General features: G+C 51.7%; 1 pseudogene; it reads right to left on the minus strand.

Annotated features, from left to right (window-relative positions):
* Positions 1–230: 230 nt before the first annotated feature.
* On the minus strand, positions 231–748 carry LOC123000597 (transcription factor BTF3-like; annotated as a pseudogene).
* Between the last annotated feature and the right edge of the window lie 15,158 nt (positions 749–15,906).

The following is a 15,906-nucleotide window of genomic DNA, read 5'->3' on the forward strand; positions in this document are numbered from 1 at the left end:
TTCTTTTCCCCTAGGCAAAGAACTTTATTAACCTTGTTTAAAACTTTATTCCCAGGCTTCTTCAGCTTAATTAGCTGCAAAGAATGAATTGTGCGTAAGCAAAAACTGAAAAGAGCTGCAGCATCCAAGGGGCTGGGCTTAAAAATACTAGGGATCTAAATTTTATCAGATCCATGAACAACATTTTAAAAAGCGGTCATAATATAAAATAGCAGCTCCCAATAACTTCTTCAAGTTTTAACTTCTTCAGGACTTGGCTCAATTCGGTTTGCTTCATCCTTGGAAGCTTCCTCTGCATTCTCCGCAAGATCTGGAACTTCATTATCAACCCCTCTGGTAGCAAGCGGTGCTTCTCCAGCCACAGACCGTGTGGGCGGAGCTTCAGCCCGTCTCCTTCAGCTAGTCAGACAGTCTGCACCAAGTTGCTGTGAGCGCCTGGGTAGCATTTCTGTCATCGGCTCTGTCTCAGCGTGGCTTGTGATGGGGAAATGTTCGCTGCCGGGGATGCCTGTGCTTGAGGCTTGTGAAAGTGGACCACTGCTCTTGGTTTGCGGGCATACTCACCTCCTCCATACCAGAGACACTGTTTACCCCGAACTTTCTTACGGAGACCTGAAGTGTTCTATCATCTGCTGTAGCCATTCTATGAACCACCTTCTTCTTTTCGGAGAGCAGTTCCTTTCCCATCAAGGAGCGCTTGTGCTGGCAGTTTGGTGAGTTTCTCCTGGTTTGTGATAGTTTCTTTCATCTTGCTGGAGCTGAAATGGGACCATGTGGGGAGGACAGGGGTGCGCTAGGGTTGGTGCTCAGGGGGTCTCAGGAGGACCCGCTGAGATTAGGTGCACACACGCGCACTGAACCCAACTTTTAAATGTCTGTGCCCATGGGCGACAGCATCTGAGAATCTACAGAGGGAAACGGCAGCTGTCACAAAGCTCTCCTTCCATAAATCAGAGAAAGGTCTTTGGGACCCACATCCCAGGTTAAGGTTCTGACCTTTCTAGAAGGGCATCTCTTCTCCTAGGGAAGATGGGTGGGACTATCCCTCTAGGGCTGGGACTTGACAGATAGGAATTTTCCTCTGCCTAGCTCTCGCCCTGCCCTGCAAGATGCCCGGATGGTGCTGGGGGACCTTAAGGGTGAATGACTTGCACTGAGCATGACCATATGTGGGTGAGCAGACTGTGGCTAGGCAGTGACTCCTGACAGCCCAGCCCAGGGTGTGAGTGTGTGTGTGCACTTTTCCAAGGGCTCAATTCTGGCTCTGGGTTATTCTTTGAGTACTAGGTCTTTATCAGAGGAAATGCTACCTTTCGTCCTCCTCCCCCTCCTTTGCTTTTTTTTTTTTTTTTTTTTTTTTTTTTTTTGATTCCTAAGGATAAAAGGCCAAATCTCCAGTCCAGGCTAGAGCCATCCATAGCCATTGCCCGAGGCCCTTCTGAGCCAGCTACTCTTCATTTTCAGAAGCCCTTGGCTTTCCTCTACTCAGAACACAAAGTCATAAGGCTTCTATAAGGATTCTGCTGTGAGGGAGAGAAAGCTTAGAGAACTCCTTCCAGAGTTCTACTGATGCCTTTGTCTAGGAAGGTTTCCGCAACAGGTCTAAGAACAGCCCGGTTTTCAAACAACTCACCCAATTGTTTTTAAAGTGCAATTTATTCAAAGGTACCAAATTTTAAAAACAGATTTTACTACTCTAACTTTAATGTGTTGAGGATTAGTCTTCCAAAGTTATCTGTGGTGTTATAGGACATTTTTTTTAAAGACAGAATTTTTGTGTTATAAAAGCAATGCTTAATCTTAAAAAGAAGATTAGCCTTCAGGGGCGCCTGGGTGGCGCAGCAGTTAAGCGTCTGCCTTCAGCCCAGGGCGTGATCTTGGCGTTCTGGGATCGAGCCCCACATCAGGCTCTTCCGCTAGGATCCTGCTTCTTCCTCTCCCACTCCCCCTGCTTGTGTTCCCTCTCTCGCTGGCTGTCTCTATCTCTGTCGAATAAATAAATAAAATCTTTAAAAAAAAAAAAAGAAGATTAGCCTTCAAAATGAGATAAGATGAAAATTGAGAGGGAGGCAACCCGTAAGGGACACAACTCTAGGAAACAAAAAGAGGGTTGCTGGACAGGTGGGTGGGGGAAAGGGAAACTTGGGTGATGGGCATTAAGGAGAGCACTTGATGTAATGAACTCTGGGTGTGGTAGGCAACTGATGAATCACTAAATTCTACCTCTGAAACTAATGAAAAAAAAGATTAGTCCTCATAAAATCCCTCACTTAAAAAAAAAGCAATATTTTTCTTAGAAAATTTGGCAAGAGAAGTAAGGCAGAAAATCAAGGGAAAAGAAACACCTGAAGAAAATTAGCTTCGATGTTTTGGTAAATTTCATTTCAACTGTACCGTTGATTTGCTTTCTAATTTCAGTAATTTCTGCCTTAATCTTTTCAATGTCCTTCTTTCTACTTTGACTTTATCTGCTATTCTTTTAGGAGTTTCTTGGGTTGAAGACATACTTTGATAATTTTTCAGTCTTTCTTAAATATTTCTGAGTACTCTGTATGAATTTGTGTATCTGTGTGTTTTTTCTGAGTATTGCTTTGACCGTATCTAATACACGTCAAAAGTTCTGGCATATTCTCATGGTTCATCTCTAAATATTTATAATTTGTGTTTTAATTTCCTTTTTCACTAAAGAATTTTTAATGAGGGTATTTTGACAAAAATTGTGTTATATAATTATCTACAGTTTTGCTCTCCAATACACGAGCCACTAGCCACATGTGGCTAATGAACACTTGAAATATAGTCAGTCCAAATTGAGACAGGCATTAGTGTAGAACAGACACTAGTTTTGAAGACTCACTATGAAAAATTATTATTTTTATAGTGATTACATATTTATTTATTTTTATTTTTATTTTTTTTAAAGATTTTATTTATTTATTTGACAGAGATAGAGACAGCCAGCGAGAGAGGGAACACAAGCAGGGGGAGTGGGAGAGGAAGAAGCAGGCTCCTAGTGGAGGAGCCTGATGCGGGGCTCGATCCCATAACGCCGGGATCACGCCCTGAGCCGAAGGCAGACGCTTAACCGCTGTGCCACCCAGGCGCCCCTAGCGATTACATATTTAAATGGTAACATTTTGGATATATTTGGTTAAATGAAACATATTCAATTTCACCTGTGTTTTTTGTTCTGTAGCTGTCAGAAAAACATGGGGCGCCTGGGTGGCTTAGTCGTTAAGCGTCTGCCTTCGGCTCAGGGCGTGATCCCAGCGTTATGGGATCGAGCCCCACATCGGGCTCCTCCGCTGGGAGCCTGCTTCTTCCTCTCCCACTCCCCCTGCTTGTGTTCCCTCTCTCGCTGGCTGTCTCTATCTCTGTCGAATAAATAAATAAAATCTTAAAAAAAAAAAGAAAGAAAAACTTAAATTAGGTACCTGTTTGCATTTGTGGATCACATTGTATTTTTATCCAATCACATTCATCTATAGCCTTATTTTTTTTCATTTGGACTGTTAATTTCAGAGACAGGGTATTAAATTCATCTGCCAAGATTGGGGTTTGACAACTTTGAAGTTACACTGCTAGGTCCCAAAAGACTCACAACATATTACCTTGGTGGAGTGTCCCTTTTATCAATATAAAAAACTATCCCTATTTGCCCCTTTTTAATGCTTTTTGCCTTGAATTCTGTTTTTCTCTGATTTTAACATTTCTACATTTGCTTTCTTTTGGCTAGCATTTTATATAGTATCTTTCTCTATTCCTTTATTTTCACATGTCCTGCACCATTTTGTTTTAGGTGTATCTTTTGTAAACGGCATACGATTATTTTTTTAAATCCAATTCGAAAGGCTCTTCTTTTAAATATATTAATTCAATTCATTTGCCTTTGTTGTGATTCTTAACATTTTACAACTGGTTCCTGAACACTTCTTTTGTGTTTCTGATTACAGAGGCATTCTTCTCTCTTTCCTGACTTCTGTTTTATTGAATCGGTGACCTTCCATTTTTCTCGTCCTTGCTCGCATTGGGTTTGACACCTTTGCTCCTGGCTGGCTGGCAGAAGGGCAGCGACTGGAGAAGAGGGTCCTTCCAGTGCCCCCTCTGCATAGAGTCGCCCTGACCACTGTGCCCTTCTGCCGCCTCCTGCGTTTGCTGCTTCCTGGCTCAGAGCACCATGACCGTTCCCACATTTTGACAGAGTCCTCTCTTCCAGGACTTGGGACCATGGTTCCATCTTTAAGATGGCTCCTCATTCCTCACAAATTCTAGTTCGTCAAGAACACCCCTTCATATTTACATGGTATGGGTTTGGATTTTGCTATGGTATGAATGTTTGTTCACATGTTGAAATTCGTATGTTGAAATGAACCCCAAGTTGGTGTTATTAGGAGGTGGGGCCTTTGGGAGGTGCTCAGGTCACAAGGGTAGAGCCCTCACAAATGGGATTGGTGCCCTTGTGAAGGGGGCCCGAGGAAGCTCCCGTACCCCCTGCACCATGTGAGGTTATAACAAGAAGAAGACATGAACCAGCAAGCCAGCCCTTACCAGACACCGAATTGGCCAGCCCCTTGATCTTGTTGGGCTTTCCAGCTTCCAGATGGTGAGAAATAATTTTTTTGTTGTTTAGAAACCACTGGTCAATGGTAATTTTGTTATAGCCATCAAAGTGGACTAAGAAGACAGGTTTCTACTACTCTGAATGGTAAAAACGGCAAGTTTTTGTTTTTGTTTTGTTTTTAAGATTTTATTTTTATTTATTTGTCAGAGAGACAGAGAGAGAGCACAAGCAGGGAGAACGGCAGGCAGAGGGAGAAGCAGACTCCCTGCTGAGCAATGAGCTCTACTCGGGGCTCCATCCTAGGACCCCGGGATCATGACCTGAGCCGAAGGCAGATGCTTAACCGACTGAGCCACTCAGGCGTCCCCCAAACTGCAAGTTTTTAAGAAAAAGAATCACTTGCTCTGGCTGAAGTGTGTAAGGATTACTCAGACCCCTATATTGAGGCGAGACTTCAGGCAAGCCGGGATGGAATCAGGGTGAGACCTGGCACTGGCTCGCACTAGGTGGTGGCAGTGCAAGTGGTGACAATATCACGCTTTGCTATAGAGAGAGGGATAGAATCAATAGGCTTTCCTGACAAAATGGATGGGAGGTATGAGACAGAGAGGCTGGTGACACCCCGACTGGCACCTTACGAGAAACACTGAGCCAGAACCACCCAGGTTGGCCACTGCTCAATTCCCAGCCCACAGAAACTCCGAGATAATAAATGGTTGTTGTCTGAAGTCACCAATTATTGGAGCATTTTGTTATGTAGCAATTAGATAATTAATATAGTCTCCAAACCAAACTCCTCTTGTTTTCCCCAAACCTGTTCCAAGGGCAGCCTTCTCTACCTCAGATGATGATTTGTCCTTTCAATTGCCCAGGCTTCAGACTTTGCAGTCATTCTTTTTTTTTTTTTTTTGGTAAGATTTATGTATTTATTTGAGGTGGGGGAGGGGCGGAGGAAGAGGGAGAGAGAGAACCTTAAGCAGACTCCAGCCCCCCCCCCCCGCCCCGGGCATGGAGGTGTATGCGGGGCACCATCCCACAACCCTGAGACCATGACCTGAGCCAAAATCAATAGCCAGACACCCAACCGGCTGAACCACCCAGGCACCCCTGGAGTCATTCTTTTTTTTTTTTTTTTTTTTTAAGATTTTATTTATTTATTTGAGAGAGAGACAGCCAGCGAGAGAGGGAACACAAGCAGGGGGAGTGGGAGAGGAAGAAGCAGGCTCATAGAGGAGGAGCCTGATGTGGGGCTCGATCCCAGAACACCGGGATCACACACTGAGCCGTAGGCAGACGCTTAACGACTGAGCCACTCAGGCAATCCCCCCGGAGTCATTCTTGAGTCCTTTCTTTGTAGCCAGCGTCTGAAGTGGGCAGACGTGTGGGGCTGAGTCCTTAACCTGTAGGGTCTGTGCTAACTCCAGTTAGTGTCAAAGTGGATTGAATTGCTGGACACCCAGTTGGTGTCAGAGAACTGGAGAATTGGTGTGGGAAATGACAACTATTTGGGGTTGGAAAAAGCCACACATTCGGTGTCAGAAAATATCGTACATTTCCCCCTGGGAGAAGGAGGAGTCCCTGGTCCCAGCTGGCTCTTTGTCCGGGCAGCCAAGAGTGAGGCCCCACGACCGTTTTCAAACAATGAACTTATCCTACTACAAGTATAACTCTCCACTTGTGCAGGGGTCTCAAGAGCGCTGTCAAAGACTGGGGCAGACCACCCAGAATATGGAAGAAAACTAACTGTATAAAAGATGGACAATATGGGGCGCCTGGGTGGCACAGCGGTTAAGCGTCTGCCTTCGGCTCAGGGCGTGATCCCGGCGTTATGGGATCGAGCCCCACGTCAGGCTCCTCCGCTATGAGCCTGCTTCTTCCTCTCCCACTCCCCCTGCTTGTGTTCCCTCTCTCGCTGGCTGTCTCTCTCTCTCTCAAATAAATAAATAAAATCTTTAAAAAAAACAACAACAAAAAACAAAACAAAACAAAACAAAAGATGGACAATAGAAGAAGAGGTTTGCGCAAGTGGCAGTTAGCCACTTCCATTAACTGGGACCTAGAATAAATTTTGAGTATGATGATTTGTCATTTATCTCACTGAAGGAGATCCGCACTTCCTGACCAGGATCGTGCCTTCGTCTGTCCGAGTTGCTGTAACAAAATTCCATAAACGGAACTGATTACAAACAGCAGAAATCTATTTCTCACCATCCCGGGGGCTGCAAGTCTGAGATCAGGGTGCCAGCCTGGTTGGGCTCCAGCGAGGGCCTGCCTCCGGGTTGCAGACTGCTGGCAGGTTGCATCCTCAGCAGAGAGGGCAAGCAAGCTCCCTCGTGACTCTCATGTGGGCACTGATTGCGTTCTCGAGAGCTCTACCCTTAGGACCTCATCCAGTCCTGAGCCCCTCCCAGAGGCATTACATCCTAATCCCATCGCACTGCGGGTAGGTTGCAACATGTGCCTTGTGGGGACACAAACATTCAGCCCACAGCACCCACCCCTCTGTTCTAGCCGCTGCGTGTTCCCACCTCACCGTTCCACAAGTGACCAGCGCGTGGAGGGCCCCACAGCCCTGTCCACCAAAACACATCCTCCTCTTGCTCAAACCTCTTCATGCATAGGGTCCTTCTCACCCTCCATTCCTGAGGGACCACGCTCCGTCCTTACATCAGACAGTTGGACATCTGACTACTGATCATCACGTTGTCATTGATCACTTCCTATGGGATGGTTTCCCAAAGTGAGGACATCCATGTCCCAAGGGCAGAGAGAAGCTTTGTGTTTTCTGTCCCCAGGCACCCCCTGATGAACCTCACAGACTGAAGGCTGAGCACAAGCCTGGCTTAGGAAGAGGCAGGAGGGAAAGGTACAAACGAGAAGATGCTTGTTCAAACGAATGAACAGTTTAAATAGATTTTAGAAATAGCAAGGCTTTTAATGAATTTTTATAATTATTTTCATTTATACATTGTTTCACCCACAAGTGCCCTACAGGTCAAAGGTAAGTGACTTCTTAGGGTAATGAGGATAGAAAGATCATTTGTGGGGCTTCAGGAAAGGTCACCCAAGGGTTCCACAGCCAGGAGTTTGAGGAAGGAAGTACTGAACCTGAATTCTGACTGGCCTCAGGCTGAGCCAGTGTTCCTCCCCTTACGGCTTGGAGAGCTTGACTGCCTGTAGCCTCATCTTTGAAATGAGAGTGAAAATAACAGTGTCTGCCTCACGGGAGCAAGGCGAAGATGACAGAAGACAGTGCACGTGGAATGCTTAGTACAGCCCCTTCCACAGAAACGCTCCGTAGCAGGGAGCTATTATCATCCTTATTACTACTTTTCAATCTTCTCCAGAAGGCAGGAGATGCTGGAAGGACAGGAGGCAGAACCAGGGCTGCATTAGGGGGGAGACTCGTTTTGAGATGAGGCTGTGAGAAGCATGGCAAACTCCCAGTGGGATCTTGGCACAGATGGGCCCAAGCTGTTCCTACGCCACGGCCTGGGGTCGGCAGGGGGAGAGGGCTCAGGACGGCCGGAGCCCCCCTGGGAAAGTCTCCAAGCCAGAGGGGAGCTGCTGGGCTTTGTCCACGCTGGATGAGAGCCATCTGAGAGGAGGGGATAACGTGGCCCATGAGGCCCAGAGTGAAGACACGTCTGGGTCCAGAGTGAGGCGAGGACTGAGGGCAGAGAAGGTTGCCGTAAACCGAGGAGAAAATGTAGACTAGGGCTATGGTGGTATCTGTACAATATAAATATAAAGGGAGGGACGGAGACTAGACATAAGCAGAAACAAGGGACATGGATGAAGGAGGCAAGGAATGGAGACGCGAGGACTGCTCCTTGCATGGGACTTCGGCGATTTTTGTTTATTTTTTTTAAGCAGGCCCCACACCCAGCGTAGAGCCCAACGTGGGCCTCGAACTCACAGCCCTGAGATCAAGACCTGAGCTGAGATTGAGTTGGACACTCCACCAACTGAGCACCCCCCCAACCCCGACCAGGCCCCTGACTTTGGTGATCTTCTAAACAGGAACCGCTTCGGTGTGACTGTGTTTGCTGTGATGATGGAGTGACCCGCTGTGAAATGGGAAGCTGGCCTGGGGAAGGGGTGGAGGAAAACTGCACATTCCCTGTGAGACCGAAGCGATGTTAGGACATCCACCAGAGATGCCACAGAGATGCCACCATAAAGGATACGTGGAACCATAGCTTCCACCATACCAGTTGTCTTCCTAGGGTCGAGTTCAGCAAGAGGGAGGCCTGACAGTTGGCCACCATGCTTGGGGCTGTGTCATGGACTTTAGGGGTCTTCCTTGCTCCTTGGGGCCTCTCTCGGTGAGAATGCACAGCAGCAGGGCGGACAGGAGTGGTGCGCTGGCTGATAAAGTGGCTATGACCCCTGGGCCCACAGAGCGGTGAGTACATGGGTGTCCCCAGCTGGCACGTGCCAAAGGACATGGTATCCCCAACACAGAGGGGGCTCTGCCATCAATTCCCTTCTCCCATACCCTGTCCAATCCCCCATCCCGCTGCCCAGCTCTGGTAACTGTTGTCTTTCTAAGGGTGAGCTTCTGTCATCGGACTCTCCTGTTTCCCAGGAGCAAAGTAAGAAGGTGGAGAGAGCAGGTGCTCTCAAATCCAAGACCTGGATTTGAATGTGGGCTCCACATTTATTAACGTGGGCAATGTGTGACCTGACTTAACCACTTCTGTAAAATGTGACTGGATGATAACACTTTTATGGTAGAGTGGGTCACAGGACAACGTTTTAGGCCTGGTACATAGTAGTGCTCCCTAAATGTTAGTTCACCATTCCTGCGCAAGAGATTTGGAGGCTGGGACATGGGGGAATGTATTACCATCAGGCTCCCAGGAGCATGGTGGGGAGGAGCTTCGCCATCGCCCAGCGTCTGGCCCAGGCGGGGCCCACGTCGTCATCAGCAGCCAGCAACAGCAGAACGTGGACCGGGCAGTGGCCGTGCTGCAGGGGGAGGGGCTGAGCGTGACGGGCACCGTGTGCCACGTGGGGAAGGCCGAGGACCGGGAGCGGCTGGCGGCCACGGTGAGGGGCCCAGAGGGGTGGGGGTTGAGATGAGAACATCCAGACCCAGCCCAGGGGAGGAGGGCTGGAAGTTAAAATGCTCCTCTCCTTAACGTATTTTGGAATATTTACTCTGTGCCAGGCATATACTAACACCCTGTCACATTAGGATGTGAGGCACTCGATGTTGTTATAACAGCTTTACGGTGGGAAACAGACCTGGAGAGGTTGAGCGGTAGGGTTCATTTTGAACCAGGATCTGCCTGACTCCCAACCCCACGTTCCTAACCACAGCTGTGGCTCTGCCCCTGGGGGACCCTGCAGGGACCGACGCTTGACGCCCAGGGACGCTGAGATAACGCCCGTGATAGGCAGATCTGTGGACTCCAACAAGGAGACACCAGGCTGGGGAGCCCATCGTGGCCACTGTGGGAGCGGGAACTGTCCAGATCTGTTTTCCAGAGAAGAGACTCCAGGTATGTGGGGCTTGGAGAGTGACGATTTTCAGATGAGGGAGGGCCTGGAAGTACAAAGGGGGAGAGAAGAGAGAGCCCAACAGGGTTGGGAGCACTGAGCTCAGGTCAAGTGCAAGGTTGTGACTTGGGCACTGTCCATTTTTCTCCCAGGTAAGTCTGAGGGTGAGAGAAATCAGCCTGGGGCCCCAGTGAAGCCTCCAGAAATGCTGCTCCGCTTTCCAGGACCCATCCGGCAGGGAGCCTTCCCAGATGACTGTGGAGGGAAGGAGAAGGTTTCTGGTCCACTGCTTTGATTCCTCCTCACCCTCTGTGCTGCCTCTGCCTCCCCCAGGCCGTGGAGCACTGTGGGGGCGTCGACTTCCTTGTATGCAACACTGACGTCAGTACCCCAGTGGGGAGCCCTCTGGGGGCCATAAGCGGGTGTGGGACAAGGTGAGGCCCCAGGAGCAGGGAGCTGTGAGGTTCTCCTTGCCTCCCATCTCTGCTCATGGAGACACCTGTATGTGTTTCCAGCTGCCACCCGTGTACCTTCGGGCCACAGCCGCTGGTTCCATTGGGCGGAGCACACCTGGGTCAGTCCTACTGGGCTGGAGCCCTACTGGAGCCCTACTCCAAGCCCCAGATCTGGGCTAGAGCTTCTCTGCTGGCTCAGGGCTCTGAGGCTGTCCCAGTCAGGACTCACGGGCACCCATTCTGATCCCCTCAGTCCGGCTATCCCAGAGATGCCTCACCTGCCCACAGACACAGCTGAGAGGAGGGACCCCATCCAGACTTGCCGTCCCAGCTGGAATCCACCAGACATTCTAGGGGGTCCTCTTGCCCCTGTCCTCCTGCCCTGCTGTTCTGAAGGCCCCCTGAGAGGGGTCTGCACAGTCCTGACCCGCCACCTCTCCTGATGCTGTCAGTAGAGATGGGTCTGTGCTCAGGGTGAGCCGTTCCCTTCTCATGGAGTCTCCCTCCGCTGACCAGCCCCTGCCGTCTGTCCTTGGAGACCCTGCCCCACCTTCTCTGTTCAGTTCTCACATTCCCTGGCCTTCCCGGCTTCGCTCCGTGCTCCCCCTCCCCAGCCCAGCCACCAGCTTCTACAGGACACTCGCATTTCAGCATCACCCCTGAACAGTGCCCCACAAGGAGCTGGTGTTTACGCAGTGTGACTTCGCACTCTCGCCAGTGCGCCAGCTTTCCTCGCGTCCTCTCCAGATCCTGTTTTCACTGCTGTGCTTTTCTGGAGAGTGACGTGCCCTGCGGAGGATCTGGGCAGCGAATGACGGTGAGGGGGTTCTTAGGCTAAGTACTGGGCAGAGCAGGCCCCTCAGACCCCTTCTCCTCCTCCACCCTGGGGTCACACAGAGAAGAGCAGTGCACATCCCCAGCTCCCCTCCAAAGCCACTCCGGCCTGTGGGACTGCAGGCCAGCAGAGGCACCGGGGTCCCTGACAGCTGCTCTGATTTCAGATCCCACACACGAAGGTGAAGGCCCGGCCCTGCTGCTGAGCCGGCTGCTGCCCTACATAGAGAAGAGGGTGGAGGGGCAGGGAGGGCCCCTAGAGTTGGAGTGACTGCCTTGCTCTGCCCTACGCCACGGGGACACTTGGAGAAGGGGCGCCTAAGTGGGGTATCCCAAGGGCAGTAGGTAGGAGCGTGCTCTGGATGCCAGCCCGTTTCCTGTTGCCTCCTGAACCCCATCTTCTGGCTACCTGGTCCCCGGGGGATGCGGCCAACACAGTGAAAGGGAACATTCGGAGCGAATGTGGAGGGTGGATTCCAAACCCACCGAGGACCTCTGATGTGCTCTGTCCTTGAGAGTGGCAGAAGCCGCTGTGCGAGACCAGGGCCTGGCGGGATAACCCAGAGCGCTGACCCCTCCGGCGAGGCCAGAGGAAGCCCCTCGGGCCCTCCCCCCACTCTCCAGCTTTCTCCCGCCTCCTGCACTTCATCTTTTCCTGAGTCAGCCATCCGCTCTGGCTCCTGCTCTAGATTTCGCTTTGGAACTCAGGTGCCTCTAGACGCGTTTCCCTCCTCTGGGAGTGGCCTTCCCCAGGGGCTGCTCCGACCTTGCACCTGGCCCGCTCCAAGCTCCCGGGTCTCCAGAGAGCTAGCTGCTGGTTGATCTTTGCCTGTGTGACTTGTTCCAGCGAGTCCTGGGGGTTCCCAGCAGGGGAGACCGTGGCCGCACCGCCCAGGAGCCCCGGCACTGTCTGCACTCTCCCTTCCCTCCTTATGCTTCAGTTCTGCCTCCTCAGCACTTGGAAGCCCTTTTTCTGGAAGCGTGTGGCTTCTCGGTTGTGCCTACCTTCCACCTGGTCACACCTGTCTGTCCCCTCACAGGGAGGGCTCTGTGGCACTGATTGCCACTGCTGCTGTCCGCGCCCCCTCAGCGGTGAGTGCGCAGCTCGGAAAGGGCGGTGCGGTGTGGCGTAGGGGAAGTGAGTATTGATCCTGTGTGATAATAAAATTCAAATGCACAGCATTGCACGCCATCCTGTCCACATTTACAGTTATGCTCATTGCCTTTGTCTCGCTCAGTGCCCACAACCCCGGGGCGACCGCATACAACTGTAAGGTTGTTCACTGTGCAAGGGCATCGGATCCAGAGACAAGTCAGGGCTGAAATCCGGCTCGTGCTCTGCTTGCCAAGCCTGGAGGAAGGAGAAGCCTTCGACATTTGTATTCACCAAGTCAGGCTTCCGTGGGGCTGCAGCAGCTCACCAGAGAGTTCTTTTTAAAATTCACACCGGGGGGGGGGGGGGGGGGGGGCGGGAATCAAAAAAGAAAATAGTTAGAAAATAAAATAAAATTCACACCAGGGGGCAGCACAGGCTCTCAGTGTCCCTACAGGACACCCCTCTGACTGTCGCAAAGCGTCTACACTCCACGTGCCAGGGAGGAAATGGAGACCGACCGAGGTGGGCCCGTCCACGGTACAGCAGGAACCTGGCTTCAGGGACTTTCTGGCCAGTTTCCGGACCTGGCTCAGAAGCTCCTCTATCTGGGTCAAGCGAGCACGGGCAGACGCGGCCTCTGCCTGCCTGACTTTTCTTTAAGCACGGCTTCCTCCAGCTCCTGCACAGATTTTGTTCCTCAGGGCAGAGTGGAAGACGCGTCTGGGGGGGTGGGGGCAGGAGGAACCACGTCCATCCTCCGAAGCCCAGGAGGGCAGCCCCTCCTCCCACCTGCCTCGCACTTCTCCTGATTGCTTTTCCTTCCCAGATGCCAGCGGCGGGCACTACCTGCAAAACCGCCCGCTGTTTACCCAGTCCTTGGCCGTGGAGCTGGCACCAAAGGGCATGCAGGTGATCCCCAGCCTCACGCTGAGGATTCAGGAGCTCCCAGGCCACCCACCGTGTGCCTTTCCCAGCCAGGCCACGCTGCCCGAGACACACACACTCAGGCTGCCCATGCTGAGACCCAGGCCTGCAGACGCGGAGACCAGCCGCTTCTCGCTTCTCTGTACAGGACCACCCACCTGTCAAGGGCGGCCTCCCTTTTGCCCCTTCACAATCTATCTAGTACTGAGGCTCTGAATTTTTTCAGGTTGAAGGTGATCCGGCTTTGCAAAACTCTTTAAAAAATCGCTCTGGATGGCCGTGATAGGTGGTCTCCCCAGAGGAGACAGCACTCTCTGCTGCAGCCGTGTCCATGGGCCCTTCCTCTCACTGTGTCTGCGGCTGCACAGCTGGGGAGCTGGGAACTGGAGGGCAGGACGGGCCCCACTGTATCCCTCGAGGGGCCTGGGAGGTGGGATCCAGGGGAGGAGGGGATGCTGGGCCTCCAGCCAAGTTAGCAGGGCCAGAGGTCAGAGTTCATCAGCGCAGGCACCAAGACCTCAGTTCTGTCCTCCTTCCGTGGGGGCAGGGCAGTCAGAGGACCGTGGGGGACTTCGCCCTTCCCTTCCTCGGCTCTCCAGGCACCGGCTACATCATCAGGGGAACATTGTGGTGGCCGACTTCTCCGTGAGGCTCTGACGTCCCCCACCAGGCCTGGAGGCTGTGGCTCTGGATGGAGTTACCACGTTTTGCCCCGGGAACCAGACGGTGATTGGATAGAACAAAGACTGGGCCTCTAGGAGGGGGTCACAGCCCCAGGTGCTAGTTGACAGATAGAACTCTGAGACAGCTCTCGCGTAGGGCCTGACAGGTTATGGGACAGAGTTGCCACTGGGCAGTTACTGAGCCGAAATCTATTTGGTCTTTTTTTTTCTTGTTTTTTGGCTACAGATTTGCTTTGAAACTCTTTTTCTTTTTTAAAGATTTTATTTATTTATTCGACAGAGATAGAGACAGCCAGCGAGAGAGGGAACACAAGCAGAGGGAGTGGGAGAGGAAGAAGCAGGCTCATAGCGGAGGAGCCTGATGTGGGGCTCGATCCCATAACGCCGGGATCACGCCCTGAGCCGAACGCACATGCCCAACCGCTGTGCCACCCAGGCGCCCCTGCTTTGAAACTCTTAACTTTGGCTTCTTCTGAGGTTGGCACATACAAGCAGCTGCTTCGCCTACAAACGCCATCCCTGTGGTCCACGTCCTCCACTGTCCCCACCTCCTGGACGTCCTTCCTCCATGTTTGTCACCAGCACGGAGCATCCTGAGAAGCAGGAGAAGAGAGTTTTTTGCCTCAGGAGTTGGGGGGTGGGCCGGTAAACGTCATGCCCAGTGGTCCAGGAGCTTGCCCCTCGGAAGGCTGGTGGCTCTAAGAGGAGATTCAGCCGGTTGTCTCCCTCCCCACTGTCCCACCTGGGAGCCATAGGAATAATCCTGGTTTAGGAATGGGCCATCTGCCAAGGGTCCCTTTCTGCCGCTGTCTTTCCCTCTCTGGGCCTCGGTGTCCTCAGCTGTCATATAAGGGGTTGGATTGATAACCCCCACGCCCTCTTCTCTGGCCTCTGTGAGACTCACTCAGTGTTTCTGGTCCTCTCACCTCCGGGTCACAATGGTCTCAGTTCCAGCTCCCTCTGGCATGTGCCACTCAGTCCTGCCACGTTGTGAGGTGATGGCTTCTCTCAGAACCAGGTTCCTGTCAGGGAGCAGACAACGTGAGGGAAATCTGGGGCCCTCAAAGGGCAGTGGCTCAGACCCTCAGCCTCATCACACACAGGGTTTGCTCTTCCGGTCCAGTCGCTGTGACACTCCAGCCCTTGTCCACCTCCTCCCCTGAGCTCACATCACCAGCTCCACCACTTGGCCTCAATGCCACACTGTGACGCTTCCCTCACACCCTGCCCTTGCCTGGCCTAGTCCCTCAGGTCCTTCACTGTTTTCCCCAATGGCTCTTTTAAACTGCCACCACTTCCCCACAGCTTCACTTCTGTCCACCCTAAGCAGTAACCTTGTTGCATAGTTCACAGAGAGAACGGTGACAGGAAGATGCCACCTGTCAACTTTCCAGACTCTGTCCAAGGTGTACTGTCATTTGCTCTCTTCTTCCCTGGAAGGCATCGGTGGAATAGGTGTATCTTTCCTCTCCCAGGGACCCCTTCCATATCCCCTGGGGATCTTACCCTCTCCCACCCCGGCTGGGCACCTCCTTCCTCGAACCATCTTTTCCCTTTTCTGCAGTTTTAACGACAACGCAAAAGCATCCAACAAACTCAGGCTCTCCTATCTCTATCCTAGGGCCGCTATAATGGCTCCCTCCTTCCCGCAGGGTCCCTGTCTCCTGTGCCTCTGAAGGGTTTTTTTTATTATCAGTGCACACGCTGAGGTTTTTATTTTCCTGCCTTTTTGGGCATTTGAGAATTTACCGTGCCGATCCTTGCTGCTCTCCACATACTCGAATACTCAGTAGGCTCGTCGAGAGTTCTCTTCCGGTCATGGCCTCCATGCAGCCTCCACACTCA

Source organism: Ursus arctos, unplaced genomic scaffold (assembly GCF_023065955.2).
Source record: "Ursus arctos isolate Adak ecotype North America unplaced genomic scaffold, UrsArc2.0 scaffold_37, whole genome shotgun sequence".
Taxonomy (NCBI): domain Eukaryota; kingdom Metazoa; phylum Chordata; class Mammalia; order Carnivora; family Ursidae; genus Ursus; species Ursus arctos.